The 14,033-nt window shown below is 40.4% G+C and overlaps 1 pseudogene; it reads left to right on the top strand.

The window, feature by feature from the left end:
* Positions 1-293: 293 nt before the first annotated feature.
* Positions 294-13,351, top strand: LOC136330013 (small ribosomal subunit protein uS2-like; annotated as a pseudogene).
* Positions 13,352-14,033: the final 682 nt, after the last annotated feature.

Below are 14,033 nucleotides of genomic sequence, written 5' to 3'. Positions count from 1 at the left end.
CTGATGTCTACCTGTTTGCCCCGCCAGTACCCATTTACAGTGGCTAATCACAAAGAAAAGTCCTGGAAGCTTCTCTAGTTATCAGTTGTTCTCACACACCAGCTCAAACATTCAACTTGCAGCTTGTATTACCAAACAGATTCACATTCCTGATAAGAATCATATTGTCGTCAACATAGAGCTCCATAAAACAATAGGACATACTCGAGCTCACTCCATGCTCCCTGGAGTTTTAGCACAAGAGAATGACCTTGTTGATTAAGCTACCCAAAAGAAGATTATTTGGAGCAACCATGATAGATCAAGCAATTCAGTCTCATACTATTCATCACCAGAACGCTGCAGCCCTGTGTAAACAGCTTCAACTTTCTCAGGAAGCAGTACAGGAGATTGGTAAATACTGTCCAAGGGGTCCTATACTACAATATGTCCCTTCATTTGGAGTTAACACTCAAGGACTCCTACCAGGACAACTTTGGCAAATGGATGTTACTCATATACCTTCATTTGGAAAACAGTCCTATGTCCACGTTCTATGGATACCTATTCTGGATTTATAGTAACCTCTGTCAGAACAGGAGAGGCTGCTAAGCATGTTATAGCTCATTGTCTGTATGCATTGTTCTCTTATTGGATTTCCTAAACTGGTTAAACTGACAATGCTCCTGCATATGTAGCAAAAGCATTTACTGTATTTTGTCAAACCTTTTGAATTATGGGTATTTCTTATAATCATTAAAGTCAAGGTATTATTAAGGTATACCCAGCAAATATTTTAAGGTCAATTTTAAAATATTTAAAAGGGGGGAGTCATATCCTGGAACTCCTACAGGTCTACCATATCATACTTTTTACTTAAAAATTTTTAAATTTCTTTTGAATGCTGATGAACAGGAGATGCCAAATCTTTTTCTCCTGCAAACTTCTACCTTCCTTTATTTGATCCAGCTAATAACACTGTTTTGTCTTTTTCCAAATAGCTCCAGATACACGGAAAAGGTTTATATAGACAGATGGGGATCCTCAAACCCCTCAGTGAGATCTTCTGAGCATGGCTTTTAAGGTACCAAGAGGCAGAAAGAGCCCAATAGAGATCAGGTGAACTACCAGCTTTTAGGATATGCCCTTAAAGGCTCCAATGCCCCAAAGGGGTCTCATAGGATTCCATCTGGGTCCTGCTTCAATAGTGAATAGGAAGGTCATTGAGTTAAAACCTGCCAGGCTTATATGCCTTTGCTGTGAGGAAAAAGGGACACTGGAAGGTAGGCTTCCCCCTCACTCCTCTAAGGGAGGGTTCAGTCTCTTCCAGCCCTGCTCCAGCCACCTATGACCTAACTTTGCCCAGAATGCTGGGGTTTGCCACTCAAGGCTGAAGCTGCCCAGGGCCGTCGGCCACATCTACAACACTGTGGACGAGCCTAGGGTATTTCTTCCAAGAAGCAGGTAAACTGATCTCATTCGCACAAAGGCCACTTAACTATGTTTTGCCTGAATAGTCAGGTTTTTTATTCTTCTCTCGAAGATCTCTGTTGTGGGTGTTGATAGTCCCATTTTCTGCTGCTTTGTTTAACATATAGTGTTTCCTTTATTCCTCCTACCTCAGTGCCCCACTGATATTTCAGGCTGGGACCTACTCCTAATTTAGAGCTCTCTTTCTCCCTTTGCCAACTTCTATTATGAATCTACCTTTGCCGCCCAGCTTAGTGTATCCCAAGGTTCTCTTTACCAAGCCACAGTCGCAGAGCTCCAGGGAAAAACAACCTGGTCTCATCTCTCCAGGCAGAGGAGAACAGAAGCTCCATCTCCACACATGCTACAGATGTCTTTTCCAATATACCTGAATCATTACCAGCTAGAAGCAGTGGTCATTGGGACTTGGACGTGAGCTGCAAAGTATAGAATTATGACAACAATTCCAGTTTCATGCAGACTTTTCCTGGACTCCTGCTCCTTGTGACAGCTCCTAATGTACTGAACTGGGGTTGCGTTGCATTTTCAGGGATTTGGAATGGTGTTGGTGCCAACTTGGACTTGGTGAACATGTTAAGGACACTACTCTTTTATGGATTCTTGCTGTATTGGCCAAGAGTTTGCATAAAGACCTTAATCACTGTAAAAAAAAAAAATAGAGGACTGGATAAAGAAGATGTGGCACATATACACTAGCAGAGGTCCCCAAACTTTTTACACAGGGGGCCAGTTCACTGTCCCTCAGACCGTTGGAGGGCTGCCACATACAGTGCTCCTCTCACTGACCACCAATGAAAGAGGTGCCCCTTCCGGGAGTGCGGTGGGGGGCCGGATAAATGGCCTCGGGGGGCCACATGCGGCCCGCTGACCGTAGTTTGGGGATGCCTGCACTATGGTATACTGCTCAGCCATAAGAAATGATGACATCAGATCATTTACAACAAAATGGTGGGATCTTGATAACATTATACGGAGTGAAGTGAGTGAATCAGAAAAAAACGAGAACTGCAGGATTCCATATGTAGGTGGGACATAAACATGAGACCAAGAGACATGGACAAAGTGTGGTGGTAATGGGGAGGGGGAGGGAAAGGGGGAGGGGAGGGGCACAAAGAAAACTAGACAGAAGGTGACGGAGGACAATCTGACTTTGGGTGCTGGGTATGCAACATAATTGAATGACAAGATAACCTGGACATGTTTTCTTTGAATATATGTACCCTGATTTATTGATGTCACCCCATTAAAAGTAATAAAAATTTATTTATAAAAAAAAGAATCATATTGTCCCTATTCCCAAAGCAACTCTTTGTGCTATAATCCAAAGAAAGAACAAATAGATGAGCTTCAAGTTCAATTTTTTAATGCCATTACAATATTTTAAAGTATTAGTTTTATCATTTACTGATGTTTTTAAAATAATATAGAAAGAATACTGCCAAGAAACATGCTAAATGAATCACTCTTTGAAAAATGCCCAATACAGCACAGAAAAATAACTAAAACTAATTCTTACAGCAATGAATCACAATTAATAGTCTAGTCATTTGCCTACACCTAACTCTTAAGTTGCTAAATTCAGAAGCAATCTCTTTAAAAGGAGAAAACTGCTTAATGTTCTCTGTCCAGTGTCTACATCATAATCTTCTTTTGTACTCCAATTAGAAATGGGCCTCTGTAGATTTCTTTCTTCTCCTAAACTTTCCTGCATTTGATCCAAAAACTCTACCTCAAAAACATAATTAAAGTAAAACTGACCTCTTATTTCTTGCCAGAGGATTGGATGGTTGCAAAATCTAGTTCTAAATGTTTGAAATCATTATAGAAAAATCAACATTTCTTGTCATGAAATTCCCACTTCATGCAATTTTCTACCTCCAAGAGATGTTTTCTTAACACAGTTGTCATTACCCAACTTTTCTATCGGTCATCCAGAAGCACTCAGGTAAGAAAAAAAAAATCTAGGGATAGCTAAATAACAAGAAAAGCCTACCCTCAGTAACTGTTAGATTCAGAAATGAATAAAAAATAATGATCTATGCGTGGTACTTTAAACATTTCAATGTATAAACATTCATAGTGTCACTGGCAACCTTAAGAGGTAAAATAAGGCATGAACTCTCATTCATAGGAAGGAAAAATCAGATAGAATCTCTTGCCTAAAAATGTAGAGGGATTAAGCAAAGAGGAAAAAGAAAGAAATTATTAGCCTGGTCACACCATGACCTTGCTATAGCCTGAACTGTGCCTCTCCTCCCCTCCACAATTCCTATGTTGAAGCCCTGACTTGGAATATGACTGTTTAGAGAAAGGGTCTTATAAGGAAGCATTTAAAATTAAATGAGGTCAGAAGGGTGGGGCCCAGATATGATAGGATTAGTGTCCTTATAAGAAGAATGTCCATTCAGTCTCTCTGAGTAAACACAAAGAAGACATGTGAGCACAGCAAATGGTGGCTGCCTACAAACCAGAAAGGAAGTCCTCGCCAGAACCCATCCATGCTGGAACTCTAATTGGGAACTCATCGTATCCAGAACTGGGAGAAAATAAATGTCTGTTTTTTAAGCCAACCAGTCTACAGTATGCTTCTACGGCAGCCCAAGCTACCTAAGACTGAGCTAATGATCATGAAACTCCTCTTAGAACCAAAGTCTCTTAACTCTCAGTCTTGTAGTACAGGGGCCAGCACTGAAGTACTGAGAATGACCACTTACATTTCTAGCAATTTTTCCGGAACTTATCGTTGTGGCTGCCTTGAAAGCTTCTGTCTCTTCATTTTTCATCAAATAACAGAAATGTTGCTATTATGAAATAACCCTCAGAGGGGAAAAATGGAAACAGCATCATAAATGTGTAACAAATCCTGTGGATTTCTCCCTAGCAATAAACTTTTGAACTAATTCCTTTGTTTAAAATTCTACTTTTAAAAATAATTCCACTTATTGGGGAGTGTTTTTTTTCTTATTTTTAATATTTCATTTTAAATTTTTTTTCTTTTTTTTTTTTTTAATTTTATTTATTTATTTATTTTTTACAGAGACAGAGAGTCAGAGAGAGGGATAGACAGGGACAGACAGACAGTAACAGAGAGAGATGAGAAGCATCAATCATTAGTTTTTCATTGCGCGTTGCAACACCTTAGTTGTTCATTGATTGCTTTCTCACATGTGCCTTGACCGCGGGCCTTCAGCAGGCTGAGCAACCCCTTGCTGGAGCCAGCGACCTTGGGTCCAAGCTGGTGAGCCTCGCTCAAACCAGATGAGCCCGCACTCAAGCTGGCGACCTCGGGGTCTTGAACCTGGGTCCTTCCGCATCCCAGTCCGACGTTCTATCCACTGCACCACCACCAGGTCAGGCTTAAATTTTTTTAATAAGATTTTATTTATTCAATTTTCAGAGCAGGGAGAGAGAGAGAGAGAGAAAGGGGAGGAGCAGGAAGCATCAATGTGCCTTGACCAGGCAAGCCCAGGGTATCGAACAGGCAACCTCAGCATCCCAGGTCAACGCTTTATCCCACTGTGCCACCACAGGTCAGGCAGTATTTCGCTTTATGTAGAGAGTCAAGGCATCTCTCTTTTCCCCTTAATCATTAGACTTTAATTGCTAAAAAAAAATTTTTTTAAGAGAGAAGCAGGAGACAGAGAAATAGACTCCCACATGCATCCACCAGGCAAGCCCCCTATAAGGTGATGCTCTGCCCATCTGGGGCCATTGCTCCATTGCTCAGCAACTGAGCTATTTTTAGCACTCAACATGAGCCCGTGAAGCCATCCTCAGTGCCCAGGGCCAACCTATGGCTACAGCAGGGAAAGAGAGAGATAGAGAGTGAGAAGGGGGTGGAGTAAAGAAGCAGATGGTTGCTTCTACTGTGTGCCTTGACTGGGAATTGAACCCAGGACTTCTATTCACTGGGGCAACACTCTACCACTGAGCCAACTGGCCATGGCTAATGGCTAAAATTTATAAAGAATAACTAGGCATGCTCCAACTGGCTCAACTCTTCTTTCTCGTGAGGTGAATCTGTCCACAGAAAGCACAAATTCTTTGCTCTTCATGTTAAAATTCTACCTAGGCATATAAGGAAACGCAGGACCTAGTGGATAAGTGTACGTAATGTCAGGATTTGTTAGAAAGCCCATTTGGCTCCCATCCTGAGCCAACTTAGTCCGTATCGGTAATAGTAATGGAATTTTGACTGACATATTTTCTGCACTTTTTTTTTACTTCTTAAATTATTCACAAAGAGGAAAAGCAGGATATTATCTAATGCAAGTCCTTTCAGAGACCACCAGTTTAACTGCAGGACAAGCCTTTGTAGTCTATTACCATTCCTATTTGAGAGGCCAGGAGAAAACATGAACCTTAATGGAGGTAGAATTATCTTTGCAATGACTGCAGTAAATGTTTGTTGAAGGAGAAAAAAAAATGGAAAGAGAAGATATACCATATATGCCCAGCTTTAATGCAAAGCCTATTTCTAACGTATACATTAGAGTAATTGTTCAAGAACAGTTCATCCATGTGAAAATATTAGTATTGTAATTCTGCCAAGGTCAGCAAGACCTAGTGATTTGCTGAGATATCACCTTCATTTCACCAGGTAAATAAAGACTTCTTTTTCACTATGTCCTATCCAAGAAGGCACTCCATAGCAACAGTTAAATTATGAATACAGCACATATGTTCCATACCATATCATTTACAGCACAATTTAGCATAGACATAATGCTTTGTAACAAACTACAATACCATTCACAAAATGCATTTAAATAGCATAATTTAGTTCATTAAATTCAGCCATTTATACTAAATCAAAATCATCATAGGAATTGAAGAGAGTACACAGTTGTTTGTTTGAATAGTTAAGCTAGGTAAGTCAATTTCTTTTTGAAGGTCAAGGACAGAGTTGTTTCCATTTTCTGTTATAAAAAAGATACAGCTGGTGTCAGAAGATAATTTAATGTCACCTCAAAATGAGCCACCCTCTTTTTGCCCCCCTGGTTGTATGTCATATCATTGCCACTCCTGAAATAGATCCAACTCCCCAAAAATATTATGCAAACTAGTTAATGAGAATGTGTCCATAGATTTTACAAAAACTCAAATGTACAATTTCTTCAAATTGCTTACCAAAATATGAATATTTGGCCCTAAGAAGGGATCAAACACTAGATCACAGTGCAGGTAATCATCTGTTTGTCTGTCTGCTGTTCATACCCCACAGTAAGCCTCTGGTGGGTAGAAGCCTAGTTGACCATATTTGGATTCTTACAACCTAGCACAGTGTCTGTTGATTGCAAATTCCTTAAAAGCAAGGGATGATTCTTTTACTTATTTACTTTTATTTCTCATGACCCTCACCATGATATTTCACACATACTCAGGAAATATTTGTTGATTTAAAAATCTTGTCCGGAAAAGAGGAAATACTGCCCTTGATAGACCTTGAAGATATGCTAAGCGAAATAAGACAATCAGAAAAAGCTAAGAACCGTTTGATTTCACTCATATATGAGATATAAAACTGAGACTCATAGACACAAACAATAGTATGGTGGTTAACGGAGGGAGGAGAGTAGGGGGCTGGTTGTGGGTAAAGGGGACCAAATAAATATATGGTGACAGAAGGTGGTTTGACTTCGGGTGATGGGCACACAACGCAATATACAGATCATGTACCATAGAGATATCTGTACACCTAAAACCTATACAATCCTGCTGACCAATGTCACCCCATTAAATTTAATTTAAAAAGAAATAAAATAAAATAAAAATATTGTCAGAAGGGCTTACCTCAGGATATGTTTTATAGACATACAAATTCAATATATGTTTTATTGTCTTAGTAAACCTCAGTGCCTAGAAAATAAAGGCAAAGTAAGAGGAGAGAGTAGACTTCAGGATTTAACAAATTATTTGACCTGATCTCACTGTTTCGCTGTCCAGTGCACTCCGAGCAGAACTGTATTCCAGGTGAACACGGCTATGTCTTCACTTCACAAGTCTTTCTTTCAGCCTTTGGCTGAAAATCTTTCACTACAAACTCAGCAACAATCAACAGCACGAGGACTTGAGCTCCAGGACAGCTGCTTTAAAGCCAACACAATCTAGCCAACATTCACATGCTCAGCATTTATCCAGATATTTGGTAACCTTATGTATGCCTTGCATGAGGCACCGTGTTAACCACTGAGGATATAGACTCAAGTAGGACCTAAACTCTGTCCTCAAGCTGCTTAGAATCTAGTAGGGCACACCGTCAACAGTGCAGGTGTGGCAGGGGTCCCCAAACTTTTTACACAGGGGGCCAGTTCACTGTCCCTCAGACTGTTGGAGGGCCGCCACATACAGTGCTCCTCTCACTGACCACCAATGAAAGAGGTGCCCCTTCTGGAAGTGCGGCAGGGGCCGGATAAATGGCCTCAGGGGGCTGCATGTGGCCCGCGGGCCGTAGTTTGGGGATGCCTGGTAGAGCAACCACACCACCTTGATAGTAACATACTAATTCCCTCTACTTGGCACTGCCCACCCCAGAGAAAGAATTAATTTCCATTCTCAGCACATTTGGGAAGCTCAATGACACACCAGAGGAAGTCTAAAGGAGAGCTGCCAGGGGGAAGGGTTGCCTTCCCCCATTCCCTCCCCTCAGGTTGCCTTTTCCCTTCCTTAAAGTAGAAAAAGAGTAGAAAAGAGTGTATGGCCTGACCAGGCAGTGGCGCAGTAATAGACTGCCGGACTGGGATGCGGAGGACCCAGGTTCAAGACCTCGAGGTTCATCTGGTTTGAGCAAAGCTCACCAGCTTGGACCCAAGGTCGCTGGCTTGAGCAAGGTGTCACTCAGTCTGCTGTAGCCCCCTGGTCAAGGCACATATGAGAAAGCAATCAATGAACAACTAAAGTGCCAACGAAAAATAATTGATGCTTCTCATCTCTCTCCCTTCCTGACGGTCTATCCCTACCTATCCCTCTCTCTGACTCTCTCTCCATCTCTGTCAAAAAAAAAAAAAAAATGTATGAAGACTGGGGTGTGGGGAGATTATTTTTTATTTTTCACTGAAAGTAACTGTTCTTGAAAGTATCCAAATATTGCTGAGGTGAGTATTGCTGATTTGAGGTACAATGTCAGACTCCATTACCATGAACAGTCTCTCACTGTGTCAACTTCCTACATTGAAAGTATCAATGGCTCCACAAAGCCCAAGCAGTAAAGTCCACACCCCTCAGACTGCATTAAAGACCTCTGTAATCTGGCTTCCACTATATTTCTCATTTTAACAGAGACTGCTAATTTCCTCTTGTCCATTCCCCACCTTTTCTATTAGTAATAAAATTTTTAGCTGGAAACAAAGCCACCCAGAATAAAGTGTATGTTTCTGAGTTTCCCCTGTAGCTAGATGTGACCAATTCAATGGGATGCAAATGCTAAATGTCAGGTGGCAACTTCTGGGAACCTTCAGAGTCAAAGGACGTGTACCTCATCCTGCTGATTGAAACATGAATGTCACGACTGAAGTTCCGTCATGAACCATGATGACAAACACCATACCCTAGGGACAAGTGAAGCATAAAGCCAAAAGGAATTGTGTCCCTGAGGACTTTGTGAAACAGCCACCATACTAGTCCTGGATTGCTTACCTCCAGGTTTTTCACTGAATGAGAAATTATTTTCTATATTATTTCAGCCACTATTTGGAGACTTTGTTATTTGCACGTCTCTTTCTCTCAGGTCCTCCTCTCATTGGCCTGCTATGAACCAGTCACTGAGCAAAGTCTCTAAATACATCATCTCATTTAATCCTTACCGATGCCCTGTTGGGTGGCTCCTATTATGAGCTCTAAACTACAGATAAAGAAACTGAGACTTAGAAAGATGAATTTACAGTACTTGCTGTCAGGAGGCAAAGTCAGGTTCCGAGCCCAGGCAGTCTGTCCCCAGGGTGTATGTTCTTTATCTCTACATGCTCCATTACCTGCCTTAGTCTCAGCTGCTTTCCCTATCCCGTGTCTGTCTTGACTCATGTTATTCCCTTGGCACCTAAAATGACTTTCTGTCATCTGTTGTCCTTTCCTTTCTCTAGATGCCACCCTCCAAAGGAAGGTCTGGTGCAGAGCAGAAATACATCGCTCCTTGCATTGGTCCCTTGTGGCTTGACTATGCCTCTATTACATCGCGCTGCATCTCCTGCCTTGCCATCTCATTAGTTGTATTAGGTGCCAACTTTCCTCAATATATTTTAAGTTCCTGAGCACAAAGGACAAGAAATATATTTTATTTTCTGTATACCTAACAGTAAAATTCAATAAATGTTGTTCGAATCACTAAAAAAAAAAGTTCTCATTGAAAGACATGAGTTTTTGACTATTTTATAAATGAAAGACAAGTGGAGAGTTATAGTTCTAAATAATTGAAACTCTATAACTGCATTATCCAATAGAATGTTCCACAGTGACGGAAATGTTCTATATCTGTGCTGATACAGCAATCAGCAGCCACATGTGGCTACAGAGCACTGGGAATACGGCTAGTACAATTGAGGAAATAAAATCTTTATTTCATTTCATTTTAATTAATTTAAACTTAAACTGCCACTCGCAGATAATGGTTATTATATTGGATGCTGCATCTCCACAGACTCCATTAAAGCTCTAGAAAACAGCTCCTTTATGCTTTGTACGGAGCTGAGGCTCAGTAAATGTCTGCTTCCTCTCTCTCTAAAAATCAATTTAAAAGAAAAGGTGAGGATGGGTCTCACTAGGCTTGAAAGAATGAGTCCAGATCACTCTACTTAACAATCATTCATCATAAATCCCTTTCTTGTTTTCCAGTGGAGAAATGACAAAAACTCACTCTTAGTTATAGCAAGTCAGAGCAAAAAAAAAAGCCCTTATATTATCAGGACAAACTCTAAATTTTAAGGCCATCAGCAATTTTCCACTCTTGCTTTTACCCCACAGAGGTGGAGCACTAAAAATATAGTTAGGGATTCACACTCTTAAGTGAGTTCTTCTAGTGGTGGGATTCAGCTGGTTCGCACCAGTTCTGCAGAACCGATAACTAACATTTTGTTGAGTTCCACAAACTGGTTGTTAAAACGGCACTTGCAATCAGGGTTCTCTCTAAGGCGAGCACCTGGGCAGTTGCCCAATGTGGAAATTACAAATTCACATTCCTTACTTTTTGTTAACATTCATCTGTTCAACAGTGTGTTCTAAGTGATGTAGTAATGTTCATTCAGCCCATAGATGAAAAAAAAATTTGACAGAACTATGCTCATAACATTTATTTATTCATTTCATAAAACTCATGATGAAATACTACATTTTAATTTCCTCACATCTGTTACTTAAGTAAACAAACATATAACATTAAGCAGTGGTTCTCAAAGTGTGTGCCAGGGCACACTGGTGCATCCTAGAAGATTTCCAGGTGTGCCCTATGGTATTCCAGAGAAATATTGTGCCTGTTGGGGACCAAAAAACCAATAGGGTTTTTGGAATTTAGATTTTTGGGGAACAGAGGTGTGGGGAATTGGCTGTAAACTGACAGTCTGCCCAACCCCCACCTCACTTGCCTGATTAGGTTGCAAAAGGCTGTTAAGCTGTGATGCTAGATTGTTCACACTACTCCCCATGTTCCCCGGAAAGACTGGAGGCAAGTTTCTTCTATCCTTTGTTTGGTGTAAAGTTAAGATGATATGTATAGTGGGGGTTTTGGATTGATGATTAAACATAAGGAATTGTCTCTTGAAGCCTTTTGGATTTCTATTAAAAAAAAGAATATGTGGCAAGATCTAAAAAAGCTTTGAACACTTGACTACAGTTTTCAACATCCTATTTATGTGAGTTAGGATTTTCTACCCTCAACAAAATTAAGAATAAAAAGAGAGGAATTCTTCAATGTCTTGATGAGGAAATGAGAGTTTCCCTTTCAAATATATACCCAAACATTGAAGAAATCGCTAGGACACATCAGGCTTATGTTTCTCTTAAATACAAGAATGAAAAAACTTAACACATTCCCGCCAGGACATGCCGAATTTACTAAATCTTACTAAGAATGTATCTCTATATATAAAAAAGATAACTTTTTTGTCGTATTTTTATTTTTTAACTCCTCTTTTTTATGAATTCTAAAAATCATAACTCAAAAAATGTAACATAAGAATGTTTTTTAGGCCTGACCTGCAGTGGCACAGTGGGTAAAAGCATCAACCTGGAACACTGAGGTCACCAGTTCAAATCCCCAGGCTTGCCTGGTCAAGGCACATATGAGAGTTGATGCTTTCTGCTCCTCCCCCCTTCTCTTTCTCTGTCTCCTCTCTCTAAAATATGAATAAATAAAATTTAAAAAAAACTCTTATTAAAAAATGTTTTTAATGTCAGAATAAATTTAATTTTGCCACATTTATTTTGTTTAATTACCATAAAAGCACACTTAGACTTTATTTTTTTTAATATATGACTTAATTATTATAACATATTTCTCAGAAATTTATATATAGTGCACCTACAATTATTTATAGGATTTTAATGTGCCCCGACTTCAAAAAGTTTGAGAACCACTGACGTAAAGAGAAAAAGAGCCAAACAACCTGGGGGTAACAACTTGTATTGTTTTTTTGTCAGGTATTATTTAATATTTCTTCATTAATATTTTAAAACTCTTTCTCAGAACATAATCTAGTTCTATGTACCTCTTTTGTTGTTCTTATTTAAGTATTAAATACCTGAAATAATAAACTACCTTTCAGTTTATCATTTTTTTATACTTAAAGTGGTCATTAGGGCAGAGACCCGGTTGTTAAATTATTTGAATCCCACCATGGAGTTCCTCCGAGCCTGGCCATTCTGGGTGTGACCTTTCATCAAGTCCCTGGCATAAGGCAGAGTGTCATCTCCTGGAGCAAAGCCAGAATGTAAGATGAAAAGCCACATGCAGAGGATGACGCAAGGGAAACAATCACAACTCTCATATTGAGAGCCAGAAAGAAATCTGAGGTCTTATGCACACTAGTTCTTAAGCCTGGGTGTTTTATTCAACATAATACCTCCCTTAACACTTTAATTTTCAGGATTTCCAGCCTCCAAAGAGTGAACGTACTAATAATCAAACTCTGGGTGTATCACAGCACACTACTTAGAGAGGGGTCCATGTGGCATTGTACTGGGTTCCCACAATAACTTGAGGGGAAACTTTCATCAGGAAGGAGGAGAATGTCCTCAAATTCCTTGCAACAGGAACCCATTCAGGTGGCAGCAGCCCTGACTTCCAAATGCCACAGTACATTTACAAAAGGAAAAGTAACAGCATCTACAACATAAATGTGAAGGGGACCTGGGAGAAGCTCCTGCTGGTGGCCCATGCCATTGTTGCCATTGGAAACCCGGCTGCTGTTCAGGGTCATATTGCCTAGAACACTGGCCAATGAGCTGTGCTGAAGTTTGCTGCTGTCAGTGCAGCCACTCCTGTTGCTGGACGTTTCACCTCCAGGACCTTCACTGACTGAACCCAGGCAGTGTTCCAGGAAGCGTGTCTTCCGGTGGTTACTGATCCCAGGGCTGACCACAGCATCTCACAGAGGTGTCTTATGTCTGTTAACCTGCCTACCTACCGCAGGTCTGTGTGTCACACTCTTCTCTGTGCTGTGTGGGCATTGCCATCCCCTGCAACAAGTGGGCTCACTCAGTGGGTCTGATGTGGTGGATGCTGGCCCAGGAAGTTCTGCACATGCGTGGTACCCTCTCCTGGGAACACCCATGGGAGGCCATGCTTGATCTCTGCTTCTACAGGGATCCTGAAGAGATTGAAAAAGAGGAACAGGCACAACACAGACACAAATTTGGCTTTAGGTTATTAGGCAAATCAGACTTTACTGATTAAAACAAGAAACAGACTGAGATGGACTAGGGAGGGACCAAAGAGAACACATTTCCTAATAACAGTCATTATTTTAAAAATCCAGATTTAGGGCATACATCCCTCACACTTGTGAACATACAGACTCCCTGCAGTCTTCTCAGGGATTCTGGTTTTGTAAAATAATCAGTTGGTGGGGAAAAGCAGAAAGATGCCTAAGTAGAAGAAAAAAAATCAAGATTTTGTGGATAAGTAATCAGAACAATGCAAAGTTACTGCCTTTTGTCTAATGAAATAAACATCCATGGCACCTCAAGTGAGTCATTTAATCTCTCTGAGCCTTTAATTTTTTTTAAAAAAAGAATCTGTTTTTAATATTCTCAAGAAGGGATATAACAGATAACAGTTTTGAAAACACTAGCCTAGGTGCTGACTGGCATTCGTCCCTAATCTAGAGTTCCATGACTATCAGACAAAAGGATCTACAGCAGCAACTGACACCCTGAAACGTGAAACATAAAGATGAACTTGGGTAGTTCTGAAAGCACGTTAGGCAGCTGTATAGACCAAAGCAGTGTCCTACATACTTCACAAAATGAGAGAATTCAGAGTGAACTGAAAATGTTTACTACCACCCTGATTTAAAAATCGTTCTAAGTAGGGGTTATTTAGGTACAACTTGTTGAAGGAAAAGAGCCCATGTAAC

Source organism: Saccopteryx bilineata, chromosome 3 (genome assembly GCF_036850765.1).
Source record: "Saccopteryx bilineata isolate mSacBil1 chromosome 3, mSacBil1_pri_phased_curated, whole genome shotgun sequence".
NCBI classification, from domain to species: Eukaryota; Metazoa; Chordata; class Mammalia; order Chiroptera; family Emballonuridae; genus Saccopteryx; species Saccopteryx bilineata.
The sequence above is the reverse complement of the archived record's forward strand: the minus strand, read 5'-3'. Positions and strand labels throughout refer to the sequence as shown.